Genomic DNA, 11,828 nt, shown 5'->3' on the forward strand with positions numbered 1-11,828 from the left:
GGGTGAAATAGTGTGGTTTCCAAACCCTTCCAGTGTGTAATAATACCACAGGTGATGGTTTAGTGTCTAGGAAAAACTGACTGTTACATTAAATTCAGTGTAAATGTTTGTAAAGGCACCCCACAGGGGGTGGAAGACAAGAGGTGTGGACTAATAATTTTGTCCATATCATCTAAGTTTGCATGTCAAAGTTTTCTATATGAAAATATATATATTTATGAGACTTTTTAAGAAAAAGGTCAGAAATTTCCCCTTCCACTGCTAAAATCTCTATAAGGTGCATTTTAGCAGAGTGTCTGTGAAGGTTCTCAGTCATCCAGGTCATCCTAGTCTAAGGAGCTTGGAAAGAAAAGCATCTGGACTTCTTTAAGTTGCCTGAAGATGTTTCACCTCTCATCCGAGAAGCTTCTTCAGTTCTAGCGCCAAATGGTGGAGAGTCCCAGATTTAAACCCCATGGGAGTGTCCCCCTCTTGGGGGAGTGTCACTCCCATGGGGGGAATAATCTCAGAAAATCACATGATAGGGTGGGGCTAGCGGGTTCACCTGAAACCTTGGCTGATTGTGACCTACACCTGTTTTCACACCTTGGCTCGTGTGATTAGGTAAAGGATCAACAGGGGGTTCACGGCCCCCTTTGGGGGGAAACGCCCACAGGGCTTAAATCTGGGACTCTCCACCATTTGACCCTAGAATTGAAGAAGCTTCTCGAATGAGAGGTGAAACGTCTTAAAACGTCCAGACGCTTTTCTTTCCAAACTGTTGAAGAGTTAACTAATTAATTTGTTAGTAAATCAGTTTAGTGCAAATTAAAGTTTAATTACTTTGGAATAATGTGTTGAATTAAATGCAGGCCCTGCATAGCAAGATGAAAATATGATCCAACTGACTGAAGCATAGTGAATGCTTTGAGGCTGCTTTGCTGCCACTGGGACCGGAGAGCTTGTAAGAAAAGTGAATTCCCAAATTAATTTATGTCAGAGTGGCTGATCACCAGCTACACATCAAAGTAAATGTGCTAAAGAAGCCTTTCAAACAAAGAAAAGCTGCTCTGAAAATGCAGCGCGCTGCGAATGCTTAATTCACATTGAACAATTGCACAGAAGGCTCGAATTTGTCTATATTTGTAGACAAAAATCAAAATGACCAGAGTTTACAGACTGTACTGTTTGTGTCATTTGAACTTAATAAATCCACAGGGCTGTGTGTATTTTCCTCATGTTCACTGTGGTGCTGGGTTTTATCTGGCTGTTTATATTCAGTATTAATAACTTGCACAACAGTTACTGCATTTCAGTTTCCTCTGTCCGTGCATACATGAACAAAAAGGGTCCCAGAGGCAGATAGAAGGAACATACAGGACAGAAATGGGGTGAGAAAAGAGACGAGACCAGGTTAGAAGTAGAAGTACAATATGGGCAGAAGACAGAGGAGGAGAAATGGAAAGAAGAGAGGAGGCGACAAAAAGAGGAGAGCCCTGTGGGCGATGATAGATCATGACTAAGCATTACACTGTTGGCTGTAAGTGAAGCCATTCATCAGGTGACCTGCAGCGCTGCCTGCTCTTCATTCAGTGCTGCTTTTCCCAAAGTTAACTTCAGTATCTATTTATACTAAAGTGCAGATGGAACAAAACACAGGAAATAAACAGCGTATACAGTACAAGATCAGTACCCAACAGTAATACAAGAAGTACAATCTTACTGAAGCACTGGTCGCTGCGACACAGACCTGTTTGCTACACTCGTATCCATAAATTTCTTCACTTTTACTGCGGAAGCTTTGATTCTGATCTAACACGCTCGTTATCCCAAACATTCTAGCTGCTCTAGAGTGAACAGACCATGACATCATCCATTGGCAGCCATATTATTGGTCAGATAATAAGATTAGAACAGCTCAAATACAATCAAAGTACTCTTGCTGCGTGCTTTGACTGACAGGTGACAGGTGTGGTTTGGGCTGCATCCCTTACGATGTGTAAAAAGCCTCAACGAAACCATAGACTGTATCAAAGGTGCACATCGCCCAGTGGTTTTAGATTCTGTGTTACATGTTTGTGTGGCACCAGGTTGGTTTTTCACACCAGAACTTACCTCATGTGACTTATATGGCGTATCGGCTAGCACTTACCTAGCTTGCTTAGCCAGTTGCATTAATAAAATGTACAGGTGCAACTCAAGGACACAGGAGGTAGTTCTGAGTAATGGACTGATAAAACACTAAAATCTCACTCATCAAAAGTGTGAACTGCAGCCTCAGTTTCCCGTTCTCAGGAGTGGCACCCACTGTGTGTTTGTTGCTGTAGCTAATGTGCTTCAAGGTTGGACGTGTGCATTCAGAGATGCTCTACTGCATGTAACATGTGGTTATTTGAGTTACTGTTACCTGCTTATGAGCTCAAAGCAGTCTCCTCTGACCTCAGCGAGGCATCTTCACCCAGAGAAATATCTCTCACTGGATAGTTTCTCCTTTTCGGACCACTTCCTGTAAAACCAAGAAATGCTCCTGTGGGAAAATCCCAGCAGATCAGCAGTTTCTGAAATTCTCAGACCAGCTGCTCTGGCACCAACAGTCATGCCATGTTCAACTAAATCACCTCTCTCCCCCTTATGACGCTCAGCTTTCAGCAGGTTTTGATCGTGTCTGGGTTCTTGAATGCTGTCATGTGATATTTGCATTACCAAGTACTGAAAATGTGAATCTAACAAAGTGACTGATGAGTCTATATAGTTATGTGCCCTGACAGTACAAAGCAGAGGTACAGGTGTATTAAAACCTGTATTCTAATGGATGGCCGGGAGGCAACATCTCTGACTGTGACGAGGAGCTCAGCTGTTTTGGAGTGAAAACAGATTACAGATGTGTTTATGGTCTTGATTTCTTGTTTGAGGTCTTATCCGATATAACAAATGTGGTGCAGTTTAGGGTGAAATAGACATCCAGGGTATGGTAAAGGTGGACAAACTGGATATTTTCCCTGTTGTATAAACCCAGTCTTCATGGCCCAGCATGTTATGTTCATATCAGAACAGAGAAACTGGTTTTTGCTGTGTCCAGTTTACGTCACTGTGAAACGTCTGTGCCAACTGAGAAAGCAGCATTAGCCCATTACAATTAACTGTTGTGATCAAGCTGTCCAACAGTGTTGGTCAAGTTACTTGAAAAAAGTAATTAGTTACTAATTACTGATTACATCACCAAAAAAGTAATCCCATTACTTTACTGATTACTTATTTAATCAGTTTTAATTCAATTAGTTACTTAGCTAATTTTCAAAAACATGATACACAACCTGAATATGTAATAAAACAACAGACCTTTCAGCTCAATTCTATTTATTCTGCATAATTCATCATATAAAACTGAATCAAATGAAAAAGCCTCTTTTTAAAAACTTGTTTTATTCATTTTAATCTTTTAACTTTATGCATCAAGCAAAAACTAAATTATATGCAGCAGTCTTTGACTTGAAGAAATTCTTTAACATGTAACAACCTATTTCGTGCATATTCCAGCATATAAAATAAAATAATGTTTTGTGTTTACACTCTTTCAAATAGATGCAAGTAAAACGCAGTAAAAATAAATAAAATCACAGATTCAGCAGCTCTTAAATCTATTGTCAGCTGTTTAGCAGGAGTGGGGCGGGTGGAGGTTTGCCCACAGCGGCCATGTCAGTGGGGGGATCCGGGGGTTTCTCTGTGAAGGTCACATTCCTGTGGCGGCGTGCTCGCTGCTCGCTCAGATCTGAAGTTTAGTTTTTCGCTGTAGAAGTTTTCTTCCCACGCAGAGTGAACAGCTGACACTAATGTTTGTGTCACTTTGTACAGAATCAAACTCAAAGTAATGTGATTACTTCAAACTTTAAACGCTGCATGGTCGTACTCTCTCCATCACGCCATGTTACCCGTTGTTGATCTGCACACGTCTGTTGCTGCTGCGGACGTCGCACGCTCGTACGTCATTGTCATGAGACACTCTCAGAAACAACATCACGGTTTAGTAACGCAGCGTGCTTATGGGCAAGTAACAGTAATCTAATTACCTTTTGCGATAGTAATCCCTTACTTTACTCATTACTTGAAAAAAGTAATTGGATTACAGTAACACCTTACTTGTAATGCGTTACTGCCCATCTCTGCTGTTCAAGCCACTGTTATTTGAAGCTATAATAAATGACTAAAGCTTCAGTTAATCAGGATGATCCGCTCCCTCACATCCAGCTTCATCCCTCGGTGTATGAGCTATTCCCGCTGCTCCGTTCTCTCTGTCACTTCCACTTTCCCACGCTGTCAGATTCACCTCATTCTCAATTTCATCATGTCTGCTGTGGTTTAACGAGCCCCCGTTCTTTAAAAATTCATTGCTTTTGTGTCTTTCTGACTTTCAGACCTTCTTCCCTAAAGCCGCCCGCAGCACACATTCACCTCCACCTCATCGTTCACGGTCAGGTCTTTCCATGCGAGTCTCAAACAGCTGCTAACTCCGCTCCAAAACCACCGTCGTCCTGTCCTCATTCCTGTCATCAGTTGGGACTCTGCTCTAATGTTTGATCAGAGTGTAATCACCAGAGTATTTCATTACTTAGGCTTAAATCTGCAAATATTATTCTTTCCTTCTCTGTTTCGAGATTCTTAATGTCCGTCTGGAAAAAGCTACATACTATAGCTTAATGCAACAAACGCCTATTGCAGCGTTTTAAGACAGAATACGGTGGACTGGAGCCTGTTCATCCCAGATATGTTGTACAGCTGACTGTCTTTTGTTGTACAAATCCAGTCTAAAGCACCAAAGGGACTTTCGGTAGAATGAGCAGAGAGGGGTTTAGCTATAGAGATTTACAGTACTTACTGAAGGACAAACTTACTCCTCACAGAAGAATACAGCATTTTCTACCTCGTGGGTATACTGGCACACTATCTTTTAGGAAATGTCAGTTTTTCTGTTTGTTTTTTCCAAGTTAGTGAGTAACCGTTCCTTCAGGTAGATTTTTTTTTTTAAAAAGGCAAATCATAAAAAAACGAGGAAATGAGGAAAATACGACCGGGGAAAACAAGACAAGCAGCAGGCGGTGAAAGATGTCTATGAGGGCAAACAATACCCGGTGATGGTGCATATTGTGTCTGTTGTCGCTGAGCGTGGCAGCTTGATGCATTGCACTGCTGGGCCAAATACAATTCTGCGAGTGCGACCAGTCTGCCATATCTGCATATCAATTATTTGTGGCTGCCATAAATACAGTTTAATGGAACTGTCAGTGTGTGCCATTGCATATTAACTGAGGCTGGAGCTCAGCTGCAGCTGGTTGCTGCTGGCAAACAATCCTGGACACATCTGCATCCAGGTGGAGAACAGCAGGAAGTGCGGCACTTCATTTAAGGGAGCTGTACTGACTTGAATATAGATAATGGGGAGGGGCTGAAAAGATTGGTTTTCTTAATATTTATCAATATTTTATTATAAACAACTTCACATGCATATGAACGTGAGTGACAGCCCATTGTTAATCCATGAGGTTTAACTCTTTACAGTCATAACAGCTTCAACTGTGTGTGAAGGGTTTCCACGAAGTTTAGGAGTGTTTATGGGAATTTTTGGCCATTTTTCCAGAACCGCATTTATGAGGTCACACACTAATGTTGGACGAGAAGGCCTGGGTCGCAGGCTTCACTCTAATTCATCGCAAAGGTGCTCAATCAGGTTGGGGTTAGGACTCTGTGCAGGCCAGTCAAGTTCTTCCACACCAAACTTGGTCATCCATGTCTTTATGGACCTGGCTTTGTGCACAGTCATGTTGGAACAGGAAGGGGCCATTCCCAAACTGATCCCACCAAGTTGGGAGCATGAAACTGTCAAAATATCACGGTAGGCTGAAGCATTAAGAGTTCCTTTGACTGGAACTAAAGGGCCGAGCCCAACTGCTGAAAAACTATCGGAAAAACAAGCAACCCATTCTTTCAGTCAGGAGGTGCAGGCCATGTATGAGGACAAAGAGACAGGTGAAGTGTGTGGTCTGCTGCCACAATCTGTAGTGAGAGTAGGGGGCAGGTTGGAGGAGAGGCTGAAGAGGTGGAGGTATGCTCTGGAGAGAATAGGAATGTGACGGATGGAGAGGTGAACATCCAAGGAGTGGAGGTAGTGAAGGGGGATGAGTCAATGAGGCACAGCGCACAAGAGAGGTGGAGACGAGTGCGGGCAGACAGAAGGCTACCAGCAAGAGGGAAGCTTACGAGATGGTTGTGAGATCTGTTGTGATGTGGCACTAAAAACACAGACCGGAGGCAGAGCTGAGGATGCTAAGATTTTCATTGGGAGTAACAAGTAAAGGGATTAGAAATCAGGCTGAGACGATCTGGGCATGTGCAGAGGAGGGATGGTGGATATATTGGACAAAGGGTGTCGAACATGGAGCTGCCAGGCAGGAGGATGGCATGCAGAGGGTTGGTGTGACAGAAGAGGATGCTAGAGTGAGACGGAGGCAGATGATCTGCTCTGGCAACCTCTAAAGAGAACAGTCGAAAGAAAAGTAGTGCACAGTGTTATTAGATTTAACAGTTTTATAAACAGAATACATTTTAAATTATAATTTTGGGCTACAGCCATGTTGGGCACAATTCACAGGCAACCAGAGAAAGGGAGTTCTCTACTATTAGAACTTCCCTGGTTTTACTAATGTTATTACTTTTTAAAGATGATTTCTGTGTTTAATCAATCAACATACTTAAACCTGGACCAATCACAGAACACCTACTTGCCTCACAGTTTCTCTTATGTTAAAAAGTTCCAAATGCAGTGTAGCTAAAAAAAAAAAAAGTCCCTAAAAATGGAGCACTGCTCTATAATGTTACCCAATTCCTGCACCAGAATTATGAAAAAGTACCCATGTTCCAAAAACACCTATATAAAGCTTAATTCTTGGTACTGCTGCTATGTCTCTGAGGGATTAGCAGGAGAATGATGGTTCTCTCCTGTATTCCTACAGCTGTCCTAAAATTAATACGAGTGATACGAATTTTGGCACAGGAATAAAAATAGAGGCGCTCCTCTTCTGGAAAATATCCTTCAGCGTATGAGTGTGACTCAGTACACCCTCATTTACACACTGAATGCACATTGTACATGCACACAGCAGCTGCTCACACACTAATCTACACGCTTGCATACATTAAAATGCAGCACCGCGCACCATATCAGTAGTTTAACAGAGTAAGAGACCTGAGAACATAGAAAATACTGGTCAGGTGGTCGGCTGAGATAAGGTTGTGGTCTTTTTGATTTGGCAGCAAATCAACTGACTGCAGGTGGCAATAATGCACAGAGGTTAGCACAGAGGCCTCACAGTCAACTGGGGCCATTTTGCAGTCACTGAGTTGACCACGAACTCATCTGTATACCAACATGTTCTGGAGTCAAATGTGTGAAAGCTTGGCCCAAACTGGGTCGTGCAACAGAAAGAAAAGAATCAACAGTCCATTCAAAGAGCAGACCTCACCCTGAGTCGACACACCTGAATCAAATGAGTTCATTACCAGGCCTCTGGATAACTTCAAGACATTTAAAGCAGCTGTGTTGGATCAAGGACACATCTAAGACCTGCAGGACACCGGCCCTCGAGGCCTAGGATTGCCTACCCCTGGTCTATAGTGAATGTGATGTTAAACGCCCATGTAGAAAGGACGGCACTGCAACACCGGACTTGCTCCTACTCTGGGTTCCCTCTTTATTCTGGTACAAAGACAACAGCATGTAGTTGTCATCAACAGTGTGTTCTTAGTTAACAAAAGACTAATATACATTCCTACAATACAACGCTGTCAAAGTCTTTCTTTAAAAGTTCTAGCTGAAACCAAGTGTGCAATCCTATAGTGGCAGTATTTTTATTTTTTCCATCCTTATGGTAACCGAGATGAAAGCTGTTATTTCTACCTTTTTCTTAACCAACAACAACAATAAAATAAAAAAATATAAATTTTTCTCATATAAAACAAACACCATTGTTTATCATTTTTATACAACAGAATCAAGTAAAAATGCGTCACAGCAGCGACCTGTACAAAGATAGCAGCACGTAGTTGTCATCAGCAGTGTTACAACACTGCAGCTTTCAGGTCTGTTAACAAGGATGACAACAGTAATATTACAGCTGGGCGGAGCCAGACACTAGCTATCTAGTATTAGCTTAGCATGCTAACCAAAAGTGCTACTGGTGAATAAAGTTAGTATCAATGCACCAAAATGCCTGTAACTTTCAGTGTACATGCTAATACTGCTTACAATAAAAACACATTAACAGTTACCTCTGTTAGAGTGTTTCTACTAATGAGCATGCATTATTTTGCTGAGACAGGCACTGCGCAGCGATTTGGAACCTTAACAATGCAGTTGCAGTATTTGTCCACCAGGTGGCTCCAACTATTCACAAAGCACATTAATTTTGAGGAAATTCATTGTTAAGCTCTTTTTGAACTCTGTTACACTCATAAATATGAATAAACTGAAGCAACGTTGTCAAGAAAAGTGCGGCAAAATTCCTCCACAACTGATAAACACTGACAAAGTCACACAGGAAACGAGCACACCTTGTTTTTTTGTTGAAGAAGGAAAGCATAACATGCAGGAAACAGTCATGGATAGGCCCCCACTGGTCTGTTTTCTGCTTCGGCCTTCCAACTCTCCCTAAGTCTAGGTTGACTTGGGCAGACCTGCTGCACATCAGTCTCATCCTCAACCACCACTCAACGACCAGCTCCAACAACCAGACCGTCTGCTTGATTAGAGTGGTGATCAGGCTCCTTCATGACTCCCCAGCGTTTTAGCAAGAGCCTAACATATCTGTGTGGCTGAAGAGTGGCTCACTCTTCTTGTTCCCTTTAAGCAGGTCCAGAGCTCACTGCATCTACTCCTCTGAATGGCCAACCTCCTTCGACTCCATGTACAGGTGAAAAGCAGGCTGGACAAACCAAGTAAGCCTCGTCACCTCGACTCACCTATCTCTCCTCTCTCAGTAACCCCTGCTGTCATCTCGCCTGCATTCTCATTGTTATTCAGTAAATCAGTCAAACTTTGAATTTGTCTGCCTTGGGTCTTGCTTCAGAGTCCACTTTGCTTTATTTTTTCCAGTAAATAATGACGTGGTGTTAAATAATGTCATGTACTGTTGGTCATCTGATGCCTGGTAAGGATTAGATCATTTTTATTATGACCTGATAAATAAAACATTAAAACTAACACAGGGTATAGTCTCTCTTTAAAAAAAACAAAAAAACAAAACAACATGATTGTAAATCTCATATATTAGAAAAATAAAGGAGAAAATCAGTTTTTCTTTCCATGGAAAGGCTCAGTCTATGAAACTGGTCAAACTCTGGATGTAAAATGTGGAGACAGACATCTAAATTATCAACAACTTTGCCTTTGCTTGGTCTAATTACCGAGCCGAAAGCCTGTGAAACAAAACAGTTTTCTTGAGCCGGTCTGGTTTGGGGTTTTGACTGTAAATCGAAGCCATCAGATCTTCATGCTTCATTCAGCACAGGGATGCTGCGCTGCTGTCAGCTGCTAATTCAGCTGCAACCACATTACTCTCCTCCCTAATAAGGTTTACTGAGGGTCTGTCTTCCCAAGCTGCACCCTCCTCCACCCTCACAAACATCATAATGGAGCCTGACACAAGCATATGCCTTTGCTTTTTGCAGTGTGCTCTTGTTAATGAGCGTTGTGCGTGCGATTATGTGCGTACAGAAACATTTCAGAGTGTGAAGGCAAATGTTTGTCAGATTGAAATGTGTCGTCAAATGCTGAGCTTCATACAGAAAGCTGCGTCGTGTTGGCAACATTAAACTGGAGCTAATGTCTACAAAACCTGTATCATGTTTAACGGAGGTTCTAAGTTGCACATCTGTGTTATTAAAGCAGAAAATACTCGTGTGTTTATAAATTATGTAGGTTAATAATTTCTCCTGATTTCGTTTCACTGAGATGAGCCACTCTCATTAGGAGCCTTTTACAAGGATAATTTGGTGAGCCAGTAAAGGTCAGGAAGCCCAGCAGGATGCAGACAGTGATCAAGAACTCTACGCTCTGCTTTGACCTTCATACGTCTGGCCACATTTTGGCAGGCAAGCTCTAGCTTCTCCCCTCGGTTTCAGAAGGATACATGTAGTTCATTATTAGCTCATTTCCTGCTCTTGCTGAAAATCATGTTCTGTGCAGTTAGCCAAGATGCAATTAATTTTATTGACACTACTATTGTCTTTGATCAGTGCAATGCCCTCACTGAGGATCATTAATGTTAGAGATGATTTATCATCATTGCCCCTGTGCATTTCTATGCATTGCTAAACACAGGTTTTGGGTGCTGCTGCATTCAGAGTCATATAGAAAGATGCACACAGGCACAGTCCAGATCAAACGTTTGAGACCACTTAAAAAAAAAACTCATTTTGCATGGTTGGATCTTAACAGGGTTCCAAGTAGAGCTTCAACATGCAACAAGAAGAAATGGGAGTGAGACAAAACATTTTTTTGAACAATTTATTCAAAACAACACTTAAACTGAAACAGGCTGTTTTACAGCTGATCAAAAGTTTGGGACCACATGCCTTTAAAAGGCCAAATCTGTGCAAAAATGGGGATTCATTGTCATTTTCTGTCAGGCAGTCACACTGTCATGATGCTCTGATGGCAAAGGTAAAAAAGACTTTCCCTTGTTGCATGTGGTCAGGTTGTTGACCTGCATAAGCAGGGTCTCTCACAGCACGCCATCGCTGCTGAGGTGGGACAGAGTAAGACAGTCATTTGGAATTTCTTAAATGATCCTGAGGGTTATGGACCAGTTTCAGTTTTCAGTTTTATTTGTCATATGCAAGTTAGCACAGGGTCAACATTGCAATGAAATGTATTTGACGAGCAGAAGAAAGTCACTCAGAAGAATGGTACAGTAGAAAAAAATAAAATAAAATAAAATAATAAAAAATAGAAAAATAGTAAAGAGCAAAATATTAATAAGATGTAGTAAAAGAAAGAGATTTTCAGTTAAATGACTAAATATATATATATATACACATGTGTGTATATATAAATATATGTACACACTAGTGATTAAAGAAAGAAAATCTTAAATAGGAATGTGGGGGGGGGGGGGATGGGATATTGCACAGGAATGAGCAGCAGTACAAACTAAACAGTACAAAAGTTTTTGTTTTTTTTGTGGCAGTTGTTACAGTATTGCACTTTTTTAAAATATAAATATCAGTAAAGTTAAGAGTCAGGTTATTTTCCAGACACCACTCGTACAGCGCCATCACCTCCTCTCTATAGGCCGTCTCGTCGTTGTCTGTGATGAGGCCTATGATGGTTGTGTCATCCGCAAACTTGATGATGATGTTGGACTCGTGTTTAGCAACACAGTCGTGTGTGAACAGGGAATATAGGAGGGGGCTAAGCACACAACCCTGTGGCGTACCTGTGTTTAGGATGAGTGGTGAGGAGGTGTGCTTACCAACTTTCACCACCTGGGGCCTGTTTGTGAGGAAGTTTAGAATCCATCTGCAGATTGGTGTTCCCAGCCCAAGGTCGACGAGCTTCGTGGCAAGTTTTGAGGGGATGATGGTGTTAAATGCCGAGCTGTAGTCGATGAAGAGCATCCTTGCACATGTATTCCCTTTTTCCAGGTGAGTGAGGGTGGTGTGCGTTGCCAGGGCGATGGCATCCTCTGTGGCTCTGTTTGTCCGATAGGCAAACTGAAGAGGGTCCAGTGTGTCAGGGAGGGAGGAGCAGATGTGACCTTTGACCAGCCGCTTCAGGCACTTCATGATGACGGATGTCA

The sequence above is a fragment of the Oreochromis aureus genome, linkage group 17 (assembly GCF_013358895.1).
Source record: "Oreochromis aureus strain Israel breed Guangdong linkage group 17, ZZ_aureus, whole genome shotgun sequence".
In the NCBI taxonomy this organism is placed as follows: domain Eukaryota; kingdom Metazoa; phylum Chordata; class Actinopteri; order Cichliformes; family Cichlidae; genus Oreochromis; species Oreochromis aureus.